General features: G+C 37.2%; 1 long non-coding RNA gene and 1 pseudogene across 2 annotated transcripts in view; one reads left to right on the plus strand and one right to left on the minus strand.

Moving 5' to 3' along the window:
• Positions 1-18,019, minus strand: part of LOC122234457 — a 264,574-nt gene that overhangs the window by 173,821 nt on the left and 72,734 nt on the right. For both annotated transcript variants that reach the window (XR_006212245.1, XR_006212247.1), the window contains exon 4: positions 824-916. This is a non-coding gene — a long non-coding RNA (uncharacterized LOC122234457). The remainder of the gene's footprint in view (positions 1-823; positions 917-18,019) is intronic.
• On the plus strand, positions 7,676-16,344 carry LOC102960187 (annotated as a pseudogene).

The raw sequence follows: 18,019 nt of genomic DNA on the forward strand, positions 1-18,019 counted from the left end.
TTGGAGTCTTTAGAGTAGGACTATGTATACAGTGGATTCTGTTGATCCCTGCGCTTTAAAAAAAATTTTTTTTTACATTTTATTTATTTTTGATAGAACACAAGTGGGGGAGGGGCAGAGAGAGACGGAGACACAGAATCCGTAGCAGGCTCCAGGCTCCGAGCTGTCAGCACAGAGCCCAATGCGGGGCTCGAACCCACAAACCGCGAGATCATGACCCGAGCCGAAGTCGACGCTTAACCAACTGAGCCACCCAGGTGCCCCTGTTGATCCCTGCTCTCAAGTAAAGGGGCACTGAAGTCCAAATCCTTGTCCCAGGATTTGCAGGGCCATGACAAGCATATCTACAGTAAAGGATTAAAATGGACAGCAGGCAAGTCATAATGAGCAGGATTGGGAAATGTGTCCAAAGGTCATCAGATGCAAAGGGGGTACTTTTGAGACACATGTAAATAGACAATGAGCAATTGATGTCATAAACCGGTCTGCTTTAAAACCCTCTCAGTTTTCAGTAACGCTTAGTGCACACTTGAAGAGACCATGAGCGTACCATTTAGTAGACATTGTGTTACAGGAAGAGGTATGATCAGAGGAACACCAGCAGGAAAGACCTTGATATCAAGGATGTAATCTCCCATGGCGGATACCCCAGAGCTCCTTAAGATCCTGCTATGGTGGGTGAGGCCTTGGTAATTTCAGTTGGGGATACACTTTCTTGACAGAAGCCTTGAGTGGGACTAATTCTTCCCAAGAACGACGGTATTTGCACATTCTTGGGTAAGGCTGGTCACAGGGAGTATGAAGTGTCTTGTTAACTTCTTACCTCTACATTCACATCTCCTTGATAGTTCGTGGCTCCTCTCTGTGGCCTTATACCTTGTGCCTCATGTCCTCCCCAGAACGGCCCTTCTGGAGCCTGCAGACGACCAGAATAAAGGAGCATTTTTAATTCCTAAAGTGATATTTTTGATGTTAGTATTTGTAATATGTCCCACCGATTAGGAGATGCTAACAACAAAACCTTGTTATTCCTTTCCAATTGGCAGTAATTGATAGTGACAAGTGTCATGACTTGCATGAAGGGGCTGGACAATAAACAGCCATATTTTGATCGAGGTAGTAATTACTGTTTCTTTATTAATTCATCAACCACATGGGTCTTTGAAGTGTCCCTGTCTAGTGATGCCATCTCATGTCACTCTCGGTGGGGAAGAAAATCCTGATTGATTTTCTCTCACAGTCACTCAGAATTGTTTCACTCTCTCATGGTCAGTCAGAATCAATTTTAATGTAAGCTCTTAAACTTTATACAGTGAAGGGTGGTAAGGAAAGAGAACTAAAACAAAAAGGATGTTTTCAGACACTGTTGTTGCTGTTGTTTTTATGACATGTCATTTTCCCCTTGGGTTGCTATAGTCCCAGCACCCTTTATCAAGGGGTTCTATCAGGATGTTCAAAGCAGTGTCTCAATCCTACAGAGTATCCTTAAATTTACCTATCTTATCCACGACTATAAAGCCAAGTGAGTATATATGTATACGGGGTGCATGTATAGGATTTTATACACAGACCTTTCTTGATTAATGGTGGGGCTACATTCAGATAAACCCTCATTAGCCTGTAGTTGGACAAAAAATCATTTAACACAAAGTCTATTTTATAATAGAGTGTTGAATATTTCCTGTAATTTACTGAATACTGTATTGAAAGTGAAAAGCAGAATGGCTGTATGGCTACAGAATGTATGGGCTATAAGTGGATCATAGCTTACTCTCATGGCTGTGTGGCTGATTGGGAGCTGTGGCTTGATGCCACTGCCCAGCATCACAACAGAGCATCATACTGCATATTGCTAGCCAGGAAAAAGGCCAAAATCAAAAACTGGAAGAATGGTTTCAACGGAATTCGTATCACTTTTGCACCATCATAAAGTCAAAAAATCGTTAAGTTGAGACACTGTAAGTTGGGGACCATCTGCATATGTAGATGTACACATCGATATGTATATTTTATACACCCCATGTATCAGGGGAATTATTTAAAATTTAGACTACTTCTAGTTCCTCTAAAAGGAGCAGCATCCAAGAATATTTGTCAAGTTTGGTAATGAGTATGAAAGTGAAATTTAAAGACACCAAAAGAAAATCAAATTTTAGTTCACAGTAGAGTCAGATGCCAAGAGAGGAGATGTGGAGGGGAAGCTTACAAAAGGAAAATGATGAAGCTGACATGGCTAAAGAAACTAACAGAAGAGGGTTAAAGTGACTGGCACTGGAATAGAATTCTAAGGAAAGACAAGACAGTTCTCAGAAATGCCCCGTGTGGATGTCATGCCCTCACCCCAAGCTGCATATCAAAATATTTCTTCCGACATGTATAAAAGCCTCCCGGTGAAGAGTTCTAACAAATGAACTTTTAAGACAAATATGTAAGAAAAACAATCACAGATATAAATACACTTTCATTAACAGGAAAATGCAAATGTGATGTTGTGATTGTTAGTTTTATGTGTTTATTGAACAGGCTAAGGGACGCCTATATAGTTGATCAACATTATTTCTGGGCATGTCTGTGAGGGTGTTTCGTGTTTCTAAAAGAGATCAGCATTAGAATCCATTGACTGAGTAAAGAAGATCACTCTCACCAGGGCAGGTGGACATCATCCAACCCCTTGTGGCCCTGAACAGAACACAAGTGTGTAGGAAGGGTGAATCTGCTGTTTGCTTGAGCGGGACATCACCTTTCCTGCTCTAGGACATCACTGAATTACACAACTGGCTTTCCTGTTTCTCCAGCTCGCAGATGGCAGATTATGGAACTTCTCAGCTTCCGTAACTGCATGATGCAATTCCTATAATCTCTCCCCCACCCATAAATGCATCCACACATGCATCTGTATACATTATACATATGTCACAACTATATCTGTATCTGTATATACATTTATATTTGTGTATAACTATTCTGTGTAGGTTCCTATTGGTTGCTTCTCTAGCGAAACTTGGCTAATACAGATGTGCTACAACTTAGTGATATTGGTAATAATCCATTTATTCCACTATATATAGACACTACCTCTTTTTTATCCATTCATCTATAGATGGACACATGGGTTGCTTCCATATCTTGGCTCTTATAAATAATGCTGCAATAAACATAGGGGTGCATATATCTTCTCAAATTAGTGCTTCCATTTTCTTTGTGTATACCCAGTAGTGGTATCATATGGTAATTCTACTTTTAATTTTTTGATCAATCTCCATACTGTTTTCCATAGTGGCTTGCACCAGTTTGCATCCCAGAACTAATGTTTCTAAGCACAATGTCACACTATTTCTACTAAACTGCATTGTGCATGATGCAATCCCCTATACTTGAGACTATCTGCCTCTATTCACCTGAATTATAGAACTTTCTGGCAAAATAAAGGCTATTACCCCTTTGAACTTTGGCTAAGTTTCCTTAGTATGCAGTGTAAGGAAATCTTGGTAATACTTCATAGACATCTATCAAACTACTGAGCTTTACTTTATTTGTTTTTAGAAATTGGAAACAACTATTTTAGTGCCTATTATTTAGAGCCTCTGTTAAAAATACCATCCCCTCCAACCCACTCAAAATATATATTCCAAATCATAGTATTTAGTCTTTAGCTAGGCATATGCAGGAATACACAAGTGTATATCTAAATTAATTACAGTTAAGAATTTGATAAAATGTCGAGCCCTGTATGCTTGAAGTCATAACAAAATAACCCCTCAAAATCATGGTTTCAGAGGTACATAAGTTAAAGCTAAATACATTGTCACTATTTGTGAATATCAAAATTAATTCCATTATGGTGTTCTATTTCTGAAATCACAGAACCATCCTCTGAGAATATGACAGCAAAATAATAGATTTTATATCCACAAATGATTCATCTTGCCATATCAGTGGATTAAAGTGAAGGAGATCTATGTGGCATTTATTACAACCATCAATCATTGAGATTATTGCTAGCTTTCCCATATTTAACCATTGTCACTTTTCTTCTATTTCCATGGTTCTCTAACTTGAATGTCAAAATATTAACCTACAGATTCCCAGGCACAACCCCCAAATATTCTGATTGTAGGTCTGGCATGAAGCTTTGATAAATAGCCAAGATAATTCTTAAAATAGCCGAAATGATTCTCATACAGCTTATCTCTGCCTCACACTTGAAAAGATAGTGCCTCATTTAAATATTAGAATAATCTGTCCCTTATTTTGTTTTTGGTAAATGAAAAATAAGCTTTTTATTTACAAAGATTATTCCAACAAATATTTAATGGAAAACTGACAATATAGAAAAATAAAAGAACAAGAGACAATAATTGTTACCTATTATCTGTTAACTGCTTGGTAAATACGTTTCTGGAGCTTTCTTCTATTAATATATGATACGATTATTTATGTATTCTACATTTATAGTATATTCTATATTCTACTATTTGTGTATTCTTTTGGGTTGTTTCCAGTTTCACATGTCAACATTTGGCTTCCTTTATTTTTAATTTTGTCTTTGTTTCTTTTTTTTTTTTAATTTTTTTTTTCCAACGTTTTTTATTTTATTTTTGGGACAGAGAGAGACAGAGCATGAACGGGGGAGGGTCAGAGAGAGAGGGAGACACAGAATCGGAAACAGGCTCCAGGCTCCGAGCCATCAGCCCAGAGCCTGACACGGGGCTCGAACTCACGGACCGCGAGATCGTGACCTGGCTGAAGTTGGACGCTTAACCGACTGCGCCACCCAGGCGCCCCTTGTCTTTGTTTCTTAAATTCCTATGGAATCCTGTTGATCCGTTTCAAGTTCACTATCTCTTCCTTTGGTGTGCACCACTAGGGCTTATATAGAAGTTGTTGCAGATAATGTTCTATAGTCACCCCTTAATTTGTTGTTAATTATGTTGTTCAAATCAGAAAATTTAAACGTCAGATTTCTTTACTGGCTTTTTCTTTGTCTTTTCAATCACTGAGAAATTCATGCTAACCTACCCTATTCTGATTTAGATTTGTCAATTTTGTATTTTTGTCCATTGTGTTTTCTATATTTTGAGACTACTGTAATTAGGTGCTGACAAATTATAAATTGTGATGACTCACTGAAATGAAATTCGATCATTATTGACTCTCTTCATCTCTGATAATGCTTTCTGGTTTTAATTCTATTTTGTCTATGAATCTAGATAAATCGGCTTTATTTTAGTTAGTTTAGTTTGCACAGCTATCTTTTCCATTCTTTTAACTTAAATGTTTCTCTGTCCTAACAGTTTATATGTGTCTCTTCCAAATAACATTTTATTTTTTAACGTTTTCTTTCAATATTTATTCATTTTTAAGAGAAAGAGAGAGGCAGAGTGTGAGTGGGGAGGGGCATAAAGAGAGGGAGACACAGAATCCGAAGCAGGCTCCAGGCTCTGAGCTGTCAGCACAGAGCCTGACGCCAGGCTCAAACTCATCAGCTCGTGAGTTTGTGACCTGAGCCAGTCAGGTGCCCCTCCAAATAATATTTTAGCTGAATCAAATGAAATTGCAATGCCTATGGTCTGAAAATTATCAACCATTAGCAATTTCATATGATTTAATCTCATGTTTGTATTTTTTTTTTTTTTACTATACAATTAGACAATATTTGTCTTTTAACTGGAGCACTCAATCCTCTTTCTTTTAATATAGAGTACATCATGTGGCTTTTAGTCTGCTAACCTATTTTGTGCTTTCCATTTATCACACTTTTCTATTTCCTCTGCTCTTCTTTTAAATACATTTTTAATATTTTAAATTTGTTCTCTTTTTGGAAGTTATATATGCAATTCACCTGCTTTTAATTCATAGTCTATGAATTCCTACATGTATTCCTAATTTATAAAGTTTAATGTTAATCAGTATGTTGGCCCTATTCTTGGACAAATTCCTAACAACAGTTTCTTTGTACTCCCTTCTCAACTAATTGTTATTTTTAAATTTATTTTAGTTCTTTTTTAAGAAACTTCAGGTCATCATTATTTTTACATACAGTTAATATTCATTTATATATGTCAACATATTTACCATCACTGCTGTGTTCTTTCCTATTCTTAGATTTCTGACTTCCATCTGAGATAATTTTCCTTCTGCCCAAAGCAGATTTTTAAATTTCTCTTGAAATTGTCTGTCTGGTTGTTTGTTTTTCTTGCCTCCATTGTGGAAAATACTTTTCTCAGTATGGAACTCAAAGTTGGAAATTATTTTCTGCCAGTACACTGATATTTTTATTTCACTGTCGTTTGGCTTTCTTTATTACGAGCTATATTAGAAACTAGTTCCATAAATTCTTACCATTTTGTGAAGGTTTTCATACTTTGAAGGTGTTTAAAAAAATTTTTTGTCAGCTTCATAGATGTCCCTAGTGGGAGGGTTGTTCATAATTTTCATTACTGAAAATAGCAATTTGAGCCTTTCACTTTTTACTCTATTTAAATACCATTTAAACATTTATTCATGTGTTATTTACATGCTAAAAAATACCAAAGTTACCTGTAATATACTTTTTAGTGGCTGAATTCCACTGTATAGTAGATAAATTTTGGCTTATTTATTAATGTTTTAATTTTTTTGTCATAATTTTTTAATAAGTAATAAATACAGAACATCTTGTAGGTGAATCTCTAAGTTCATGCTTAATTATTTCCTTAGGATAAATTTCTAGAACTTAATTGGTTATGCCAAAGGATCTGTACCATTTTAAAGCTTTTGGTATATATTGTTCATATCCTCCTATTAATATTCCCAACAGTATGCAAATTTCCCCCACACTTTCTATAACACTGGATTTTATAAATGTGCTATATCTGCAGTAGTTTTTATAGTTTTAATAATTTAGGTCTTTCACATGAAGAGAATACATTCTGGAGAAATTAATAATTAATTAATAATTATGCTTTTAAAAAAAGAATGTAAATGTACATAAGACTTTGCTTTAGGCCAAATTGTAAATTAGGAAATTCCATGAGGTTGCCCAAATTATTTCATGTGCTAGAATATTATCGTACAGAATACTACTACTTGAAATAACAGGAAATTAAACAGATTAGAAAAGACAAGGGCATCGGGTGGTTCAGTTGTTCAAGAGTCCGACTCTTGATTTCAGCTTAGGTCATGATCTCACCAGTGGTGAGACCGAGCCCTGCATCAGGGTCCAAGTTGGGCATGGAATCTGCTTGGGATTCTCTCTCCCTCTGTCTCTCTGTCTCTCTGTCTCTCCCTCTGTCCCTCCCCTATGTTCTCTCTCTTTCTCTCAGAAAGAAAGAAAGAAAGAAAGAAAGAAAGAAAGAAAGAAAGAAAGAAAGAGAAAATACAAGGAATTTGTAGTGTTGTTATAATGAAAATGAAATAATCCTTTTTCAAAGAGATTCTTTCTTCAAGTACCCTGCAATTTGTAAGCCTGTCTTCTTGAAGAAAATTCTTCATAATTTCTAATATTTATACAGCATCTACTGTATGCCAAGCATCTTGAAGGACTTTTCTTCCTTTATTATAAGGGAGTCTGTCTTACATATATAACCTGTTGCTATGCTCCATGTGATTGAGTACAGCATGCCCTAAACACAAACTCTAATCATGAGTAGCTCATTTTGAAAACATTAAGCAATCCAGAACATGGTTCGAGATGATGCCAATTATAATCCTGTTTCTTTTTTTAACACCTTGAAATGCCCAGATACCTCTGACATTCTTAGTGCAAAAGGACTCACTTCTCTCCATGATCTAGTTCCCTCAACCACTTTTCTCCTCTCCACCAGAGAGCCTCTTCCGGCACGTCACATTTCCTTCTACCTGCACATCCCTCTGGGGGAATGCAGTTAGGGGCTCTATGATAGCTTTACTCAAGAGAATTGCACTCTTCTTTTTAGAGGGCAGGAGAGGGAGACACGATAAATTGGCAATACCTGTTCTTTCCCGAGGGGAGGGAGAAGGAAGGCTGTGAACTCCTACTCCCCCTCCAAAACACACACACTTGACCACCACCACCACTTTTGCCCAGCCACCTTATACACCAAAGAAGAAACTTCTTATTAGGGCTTTTCAAGACCTTGAAATTTAATGATCATGTAAGTGTGTCTTTGTTTTAAGCAAGGAGCAATGTATAAAATATGCACTTACTCAAAATTAAATTAGCTATTATGTTTCACTTTATACAAGGGTACTTCACATATTTCTTTTACGTTGGTAGCTGTTCTGGTACAATTGTAATGTAAGTCCAGATATAGAATAAATACACCCGTGATTTTAGAAACACTGGTAATAACATAACAAAGTTGAGTTGCAAGTCTAAAAATTAATTTATAAATATACGTATTTATACGTATTACATACAATTACATCATATATTTGACCAATATAAGTGGGACCCTGAAGAATTCTTATAGTTAAAGGATAATCTGAGAGAGGGGATAGGAAAAACAGAAAGGGATTTAAGAAATACAAAATTTCAGTTATAAAATAAATAAGTCACAGAGATGAAAAAAGATGCAGCATCGGGAATATTGTCAATAATATTGTAAAAATGTTATATGGTGACAATGGTGACTACACTTACCATGGTGGGCACTGAGTAACGTATAGAATTATGAAATCAATATAGGGGCACCTGGGTGGCTTAGTCGGTTGGGCAACCAACTTCGTCCCAGATCATAATCTCACAGTTTGTGGGTTTGAGCCCCACATCCGGCTCTGTGCTGACAGCCTGGAGCCTGGAGCCTGCTTCGGATTCTGTGTCTCCACCTCTCTCTGACCCTCCCATGCTCATGCTCTATTTCTCTCTGTCTCTCAATAATAAATTAAACGTTAAAAAAATTTTTTTAAATCAGGATGTTGTACAACTGAAGCTAATATAATATCGTATTGTAATTATACTTCAAGTAACAAAAAGATCATCTTCCCTTCTGGAATTAAAAATTTTCCAAACACTGAAATTTCAGCACATATTTGAATATAGAACACCCTGATGCCTGTGGTTATAATTTAAATTTAGAGTCTTACTACAGTGGTACAGTAACATTTGAGCATTTTTTAATTATTATTTTTTTAAAAAAAATTAATGTTTATTTATTTTCGAGAGAGAGCATGTGAGCAGGGGAGGAGCAGAGAGAGAAGAAGACGCAGAATCTGAAGCAGGTGCCAGGCACCAAGCTGTCAGCACAGAGCCCAACGCAGGGCTCAAACTCACGGACTATGAGATCATGACCTGAGCTAAAGTTGGATGCTTAAGTGACTGAGCCATCCAAGTGCCCCATTAAAAAATTATTATTATTGCAGGGATGCCTGGCTGGCTCAGTTAAGCGTCTGACTCTTGATTTTGGCTCAGGTCATGGGTTCGTGGGTTTGAGCCCCACGTCGGACTCTGCGTTGACAGCTTGGAGCCTGCTTGGGATTCTCTCTCACCCTCTCTCTCTGACCCTCCCCTGCTCACATGTTTTCTCTCTCAAAATAAATACATAAATAAGTATTGTTTTTAAATTTGTAATTATTATTATTGCAGGTTTTGGTATATCTCCAAGCTCATCAAGTAGGGGTCCTCAGGTGACTATGCACAAACTGTGTATTTCCCTATGTTTAAAGTGCAGAGCTAGGATCCTTGATGAAATATTGAATAGGAAAAGCAGAAGTCTCCACTTTGGTGTTAATTCTAAAGAACTATTTTAATGAAGTAATGCACTTGTCAGGCATTAGGTCAAAATCTATTAAAAGGAAAGCAAATATTCATTTTTACCAGATATCAAAAATTATCAAGTTAAAATTTTCTTTTCATCCCCCCACCCTAAAAGATGCAAATGGTTTTGAGGAAATATTTTTTTTAATGCAAGGTTTTTCTGTAAGACAATTTTCAGCTAGAATACTGATATATATAAAAGCTATCTACCCTGCAATGTCATTTCCCTCAAGTAGGAAAAAAAAAATGCTCCTTTTGGCAGTTTCATTAAGCACTTTATTAATCTCAGTTACAGAATTTATTTCTTACTGGCACTGACATTTTATTCCTTCTAACTCATTGAGGACAGGACTAGACCTTCTTTATCCCATTCTCTCCCCAGAGCAGCGCTGAGTTTAACACATTTTTCACCTGCATTGAATTAGGAATTTTGGAATATCAAATATATTATTTATAAATTAATAAGTCATAAAAATATATTAATTGAACCACAGAACTAGAAATAAGACCTCAGAGAGTTAAATTATTAAAAGTCAATACCTGTTAATGGCAAATATATATCTAAATCCCAAGCCTTCTAATGCGCTGTACAAGATTCTTTCTTTAACCAAAGTTTCTTGAATATTTATTGAAATATTAATTAAAAATTAAAATTTACCATTTGAAATTTGCTTAAAAAATTTTTAAGTTATGGATACTCAATATAATTGCCGTATTTTCACTTATCAATAGTGGCATTTAAAAATAGTCTAGGGGTGCCTGGGTGGCTCAGTTGGTTCAGTGCCCGACCAGCTCAGGTCGCAATCTTGCAGTTCATGGGTTTGAGCCCTGCATCAGGGTCTCTGCTGTCAATGCAGAGCCCACTTCAGATTCTCTGTCTCCCTCTCTCTTTGTCCCTTCTCTCTCTCTCTCTCTCTCTCTCTCTCTCTCTCTCTCAAAATAAATAAACATTAAAAAAAAAGGAACAGTCTATATTGGGTTGTTTGGTACTCTTGCTTTACTTTTGTTGTTCTCATATATAAAAAAATAAGTTCCAGCGGGGCACCTGGGTGGCTCAGTCGGTTGAGTGTCCGACTTCGGCTCAGGTCATGATCTCACAGTTTGTGAGTTCGAGCCCTGCGTCGGGCTTTGTGCTGACAGCGCAGAGCCTGGAGCCCGCTTCAAGTTCTGTGTCTACCTGTCTCTCTGCCTCTCCCCTTCATGCCTTCTGTCTCTCTTTCAAAAATAAACATTTAAAGAAACTTTTTAAATAAGTTCCAGCAAGTTTAATGTTTTAAAACATATTGTGTTGCTAATCTTATTACCAGAGAGTATAAATCAGATTTTATGCTGATGTTTCACAGTCAGAGAATCAAGTGAAGGACACCAAGAAGAGCTAGTTACACTTCGTCCACTCTGGTCTTCCTCATTCTATACAAAGAAGAATGTTTTCATGACTTCAAGATATTTCTCCTGTATCAGATTAAGAATTAAATCAACTTGTATTTATAGAACACTTTATTGTATAGAAAGCACTTAGTGTTGTATAGAAAGCACTTAGTGTCTTGAATCATGTAGATGTTGAATGAATATTTATCGACTACGACCTGTGTGGAATCGTGATTCCTGTATCTCATTGAATCTTCATGTCAACTTCATGAAGTAGGGATGTATATGTCCACTTTACAAATGAGCTTATATATGTCAGAGCTGAGATTTTAATTCAACTTATCCTATTCAAGTTTTCTTTCTCTCTAGTAACATTCAGAGATGCAAATTTCATAAGAACTATTTTGTGTAAATCACATCTTGCCTTAAAATATTTATAGTACAGAGTTGTTGAGATTGTTTATTATCGGTTTCAGTCAGAGCCATGACACTGCACACATGATACATTCTAATAGGTGTTGAAGGAGGCTTAATAAAAGAACAGTGTACAAGAGTGTAAACAGGATGAAGAGAAGCCAACAGGTTCTAGGGTCTAGGGAGCTAGCCACAGTGGGTGGAGAGATATTGCCATCTCTTGCCTGAAGGGCAAAAGAGAAAAGATGGTGATTCCACTCTTTCAGCCACCATAATAAGCCAAGCGATGAGAAAAAAGTGGGGAATCCATCTAATTTCCCCTTGGGGAGCAGGATTGGGATCTGCCTTCAGTGCCTACTTAGTTAAAAAAAAAATTGAATTGGAGAAGTACAGCAGTACGGGGACTCTACTGGAGCAGTCTATACTTCTCAGATACAAATTCCTAGGAGGGTATCCATGCTCGAGTTGTCTTACTAATATTATGACCAGGAGGACCACAGCAACAAGAGAATATGAGAGGCACCCTTGAGTAGGAACCTGCGTAGAACTCTTTAAAAACTCATACTTGCATTCCATGTAAGAGAGCCAGCCTTCTGGAATGCAGGTATGAACATTTGGCCTTTCTCATATTTCTCTTCCCAGGCTCCAATGTAGGAGGAGAAAAGAAATCCAGAAAGGGATAGGACAGAATTAGAAAGGGAGAAGAAATGAAAGAACAGGACCCACAATGCAGTTTCCTTAGACTACTAAGCACAAAACATAAAGAGAGGAACTGGGTTAATTTGGCATGTTGCTGAACTTATGTCATTCCAGAATGGAATTGATTTTCTAATATCTTGGAATGGATGAAAAGTTACGAAAACAACCTGAGATAATCTTAAGAGGACTAGAAAGAGTGATTTAACAGAACATGGTTGAAAATAGCAATTGGAGAAAAAATATAATCATTTTATGCTTATACTTCACCAGGATAAAATTGTTTAATAAACCAGTTGACTCTGTAAGCAGTGACCACCATGAAATATCTATTTGACAGTGGTACTGCAAAGAGTTAAGTGCAAATAACGTTCAGCCTTGTTAGCTTTACATTACCAATAAGCTTGGGTAAGAAAATTGACCATAAATCTTCAGGTTAGTAGGAAGTCATGTTTCACCATGTATTACAAAAATTTATTTAAACATGATCTACTGTTTGTCATCAAATGCATATAGACTCCTATTAAAACAAACAAACAAACAAAAACAAAAAACAAGGTTCATTTCTGTTTCACTTCCTCTGTGAATGACAAAGTCACAGAGCCAGGAGCCTAATTGTCAACTTCAACTTCCGACTTATTTTCATGTCCTTCTCCTATGTATTTTGAGTGAGCATAGAAATGAGCTTTATTTTTATGTTTTCCACAAGATTAAATTCTTTACTGTTTTCCACTTCCAGCCCTTTGAAAAGCAAGCAAAGCAACAGAAACATATCCAGAAGCCTTGGTAACAAGTTACTAAGAACAATCCAACCCTTTTAAAATGATTCATCCCCCTAACATGTAGTCAATTCTTCCAGCTGGAAGTTGAGTTGAACTGCTTATCTTCAGCATCTCAGGATTAGAATTACCTGATTTTTTTGAACCATACAGCTTTCAGCAGCAAAATTCTAAGAATCAAGTCACTATTTATTTAGAATCACTATTTATCTCCCCATATTAAGATTAGTATTAATCTCCTTGAAAACATTAATAATACAACACCCACCCTCAAATTTTTCAATGAAATATCAAAAAGGTTGTTAAAAAAAAAAAGAAAAAAAAATTTCCCCTCCTCTGCCCCTAAATGAATGAATTTTCCCCTGAGCTTTCACGTGTCCAACTTTTTGGTTTCCTTGACTACAGTTGACCCAATTGGTCACTGTTTCCCTGAAATCTTCCTTCTCCTCTGAAAACATGATATCCTCTTTCCTCAGCTATAGTTTCACTGTTTCCCATCTCCTCCTCTCTTCTTGACCCACCTGTGAGGTCAAAGCTTACTTAATATTTTGTTCTCCTCTTTCTATGGATTCTCTGTATTGCCCATTCTTGCAGTTTTCAGCTATCACACTCATGTTGGTAATTCCTGAAGTTTACAATTTATGTCTTAACATTTCATCCTTTCCCATCATCTATGTCAGAGGGCATGTCTTAGGGAGTCTGTGACATCTGAAATGTAAATAAGCCTTAAACCCAGCCAACTGACCCTACTCCTTTACCTGGCACCCTGAATCTGCCCTTAGTCAATGCTGTCCTGCCCCCACCTCTCCTACATTTATAGCTTCCTTTTCCTTACCCTAGAAACCTCTCAAGAGCAGACCTTCATCTTACTAGGATATGCTAAGCCTCTAGCTTCTGAACCTGTCATTCTATGCTGCACACAGCTGCCAGCATTATGTCTTTCAAACACTTCTCTTATCATGCTAGTCTCTTAGAATCTCTTGTCTATGACATCTAAATTCTTGAGTCTGGCATCTAAGGCCCCTCATCAATGGAATCCACAATTCTCATATTTTCTAGCCAAATACCTCATTACTCCTCAACATACCATTGCTTTAGCTTCATTAAGTAAACTCTCACTTCCCATATATATCTTAATCATCCCCTTTGTGTTTTTTTCACAACCTCAAATTCCCTCTTTTGTCCTTTTTACTGGCCCATGCTTATTACTTGCCATACTTACTATCTTTGGCCGTATAATTACTGAAGCATTGTCATTCCTGAGACTATAAAATTTCCTCTACTTCTCATCTAGTCTATTTTTTTTTTAATTTTCCTGGAGGGTCTCATGCTTAGCACTTTCTATATGTTGCTGACAATCACAATCTCATATCATTACATAAATAAATTGTCAACCTGAATATAAACAAACTATGTATAATTTCAGATGAGAGGACTAACCCTTAAAATGCCTCATTTATCCGTGAAATCAACAAACATTTATTTAGTATCTACTCATGGCAGCAACTATACCAGCAGCTAGGAATAAAAAGATATATTTAAAAAAAACTCAAATAAAAATGTGCTCAATAGTCTGAAAAGCTCCTCTTAAAAATTATTTTCCCATCCATTAGCAAGCACTAGTCATTTTTAGAGTTTAGTTATCATTGGGTCATTTAAAAATATACGCACTTTATTTCTAGAAAGCATTTATATAATAGTTAAAATAATTCCTTCATTCAACAAATATTTATTGAGTATCTACCAGATGTAGAATGCATCAATTGAGTTAGTTCCTTAATGAGGGGGATTTTTTTTTTATCTTATTCTATCCTTTGTCAGAGGAAATACATTTTACATTTTAAAATATACTGACAAAATGCATAAGAATGTAGAATACTTGCTTTTAGGAGCATTAAAAATTACTCTCCATATTTAATAATATCACGCTAAATGAAAACTCCAAACAACATCCTTATAATTACATCAATGATCTAAATATCAACTATTCTACCTTCAAAAGCAGACCAAAACTTTACCCACTCTTCATTGTAAAATTCTCTAGGAACATGCAAGTATGTTTTTCTTAACTTCTGAAAGAAAAAGATATTTTAAGCCAAAAACAGGAATGCCATATTTATCTTATACAGTTGAACTGTTTACATAATTAAACCAATTACGATTCCAACTAATTGTTATGGAAAGAAATCCTTTGGGTACTAAAATATGTTCTTAAAATAAAATTATCACAATTCCTCAGTGAATGCAAAATAATTTGTATTTTGTACATATTAATTACCCTGTTAAATTTCTAGACTCTTTCCTTTATACTTTTTTGGTACAGGTATGTTGGTTTCCCTTACATTATTCCCTTTATCAGCTCTGCTATGTAGTCATCCAGGAGTTCATAAACCTATGAACTCCACGTTGACCCCAAAGGTTTCCATCATATATCCAAGTGTCAATGACCTGGATGTGTCCAGCTGCTGCCTGTTAGTGTGGTGTCTCATTTTTCTTACATAATATATATGATGAACAGGTTCTTTTTTTATCTCTTAATAGCTATGTATTAGAAAACTAAATAACAGCATTTGTGCAATCAAAACTGTTAGAAAGCAGTCTCGTACGGAAAACCTCTTCTCTGTTCCTGACCTTGTCTCTGAGATGGGTCTTTCTAAGGCTATCACTCTGACATGAGTAGCAAACACTACAGTTGTTCCATAAACTATCTGTTTAAGGATATGTATTTCTAAAGTGTCAAGAAAGAATCCAGCTACCTGTCTGACATTGTGAACAAACCACAAAGTAAGGGCAATCCAGATTTTGTCTGGCCTGAAGCTTATACAATATTGGGAGAACTTCCACAAAGAAATACAGAAGTGCAAAGACAACATTAGGTACAAAAGTGGACATTTCACTCTGTCATCTCTGCACTGGGAGCAGCTCTCCTGCCACAGCCCCTCATCCTCTGAAAATGTCTGCCTGCCTAAAGTTAGTCTCCGCCCCTTCTTGGTCAGGAGCACCTCTCAGCTGCTGAGCCAGTCACGGTCTGCAGTGTTGCTAAAACCACTGGAGACACTGACAGATGGAACCTTGGCAGCTTGGCAGTCCCACACCCCCCGACCTCACATATTCCCAGCCGCAGGTTCCGAACTAGCGCCATTTCAAGGGACAGGACACAGCAGCCAAGTGCACTGGGGCTGGGGCTGCCACGGTGGGGGTGGCTGGCTCCAGGGCTGGGACAGGGACTGCATTTGGGAGCCTCATCATTGGTTATGCCAGGAGCCCCTCCCTGAACAGCTCTTCTCCTACATCATTCTGGGCTTTGCCCTCCCGGAGGCCATAGGACTCTTTTGCATGGTGGTGGCCTTTCTCATCCTCTTTTCCATGTGACAGAGCTGTCTCTACTTCCCATAGGTCTTTTTCCAGTGTCTAATCTGCCCTGTTTGCTCCTTTTCCTACATCTCCCCAGGCAGGCTGGGGAACGTGGCTGGCTCAGGGTTTGACAGAGTGAAGACAAATAAATACTGTATCAATAATAAAAGAGAGTATGCATTTAGTTAGAATGAGAAAATAAACCACCAAAAATTAATGCAGATCCAGGTCCTTTTCTTGTGAGAGCTCTTGAGCCATTTACCAGAGGTATCGACAGAGAAATGCTTCTTGATGGCAACCTGGCTTCTCCTCTCTACCTGAGACTCACAAAAACTCTCAGAAACTCTCAGCACACACCAGGTGAGGCACCCTGAAGTTTCGATTCACAAGCTGCACAGTAAATTTGCTTCTGAATACTTGAAACAAGCAAATGACCAAACAAAACCTTAATACTCTTTTAGATGGTTCCTTGGATCCTAGTCTCAGCCTTCTACTAAGCTTCTGGCCTTTTCTGGGTCTCCTATGATATGATCGTCATCTTTATTGAACAAGCCAATTTTTATGCTACAGAACATGGTATCCAGGGACCGCTAGATTCACATCTCGACAAAGCTGTGACCACTCTCCGTCATCCCTCATCGCGCAGAGGAGATCAGCATGGTAACTGTGCAGCCTTCATTTTTGCTCCCCCAGATTCTGTCTGTGTTTTCCAGACAAACATCCAAACATTTCAACTCTTTGTTTGCCTTGTTTATTCTCTTGAGTTTCTCCATGTCCACCATCAGCATGACATTCAGGGCCACATACCCTCAGGACTAGGCAAGCTAAGGGTACTAAGTTCTTAGACAGGTCTTCCAGTTTCCTGGAGCACCTGTAACACAGCGGCTAAGCCAGGACATTTGCTGAAGCCAAAGAGAAACATTTCCAAAAGATATTTCACATAATGAAACAAAATAAAGCGAAATTTCCCTACATACTCTAGAGATCTATGGTGCAGTTTCTAAAATACCCCAGTTTCACACACACACAAATCTATATTGCCTTTTTCTTGCATCTACAGATTTACAAAATGGCTTATACTGAAAGTATATTTTCTGGTTATAAATAGCATATTTAAGCACACTATTCACTGGGAGATCTTGAGCCCTTAGTGAGCTACAATAGTAATGCTAGGCCGCTATGGGGATTATCTCATAAGGATAACGATAATAAATTTTGCTTTGATATTTCAGATCAGGCTTTTAGGAACACTAGCTGGGGCAGAGCCTTGGACTGGGAGTTTGGCCCCTACAGGTCTATTTCTAGTTTCTGGGAAAAAAATGTCTTTGGCAGTTCACTTTACACAACTCTATTGAAGCTCATTAAGAAGCTACTGGACATTTTTGTTATGGTTCATTTAAACGTTGTTGAGCTGCTTTTCCACTTAAGGAAAAAATTGGTTTGCCTCAATTTTAGCAATTCTAAAGTAAATTCAAAATAATACCAAGCTGCCTTTGTTAGAGGCCAAGCTGTAGAGTCTGCAGCAGTGTTGTGGAAACTGTTTAATGGGTAGAAGAAAATTTTCTCTTATATAAATATATTGCTAATCAAAATCAGCAGCCAAATTTGCTAGAAAAAATAACCTCCCAAGAGAATAATGCTCATTTTGGCAGGTACATTCTGGTATGTTTCTGAGTGGATCAATCCCTTCTCA

Source organism: Panthera tigris, chromosome A2 (genome assembly GCF_018350195.1).
Source record: "Panthera tigris isolate Pti1 chromosome A2, P.tigris_Pti1_mat1.1, whole genome shotgun sequence".
Lineage (NCBI taxonomy): Eukaryota > Metazoa > Chordata > Mammalia > Carnivora > Felidae > Panthera > Panthera tigris.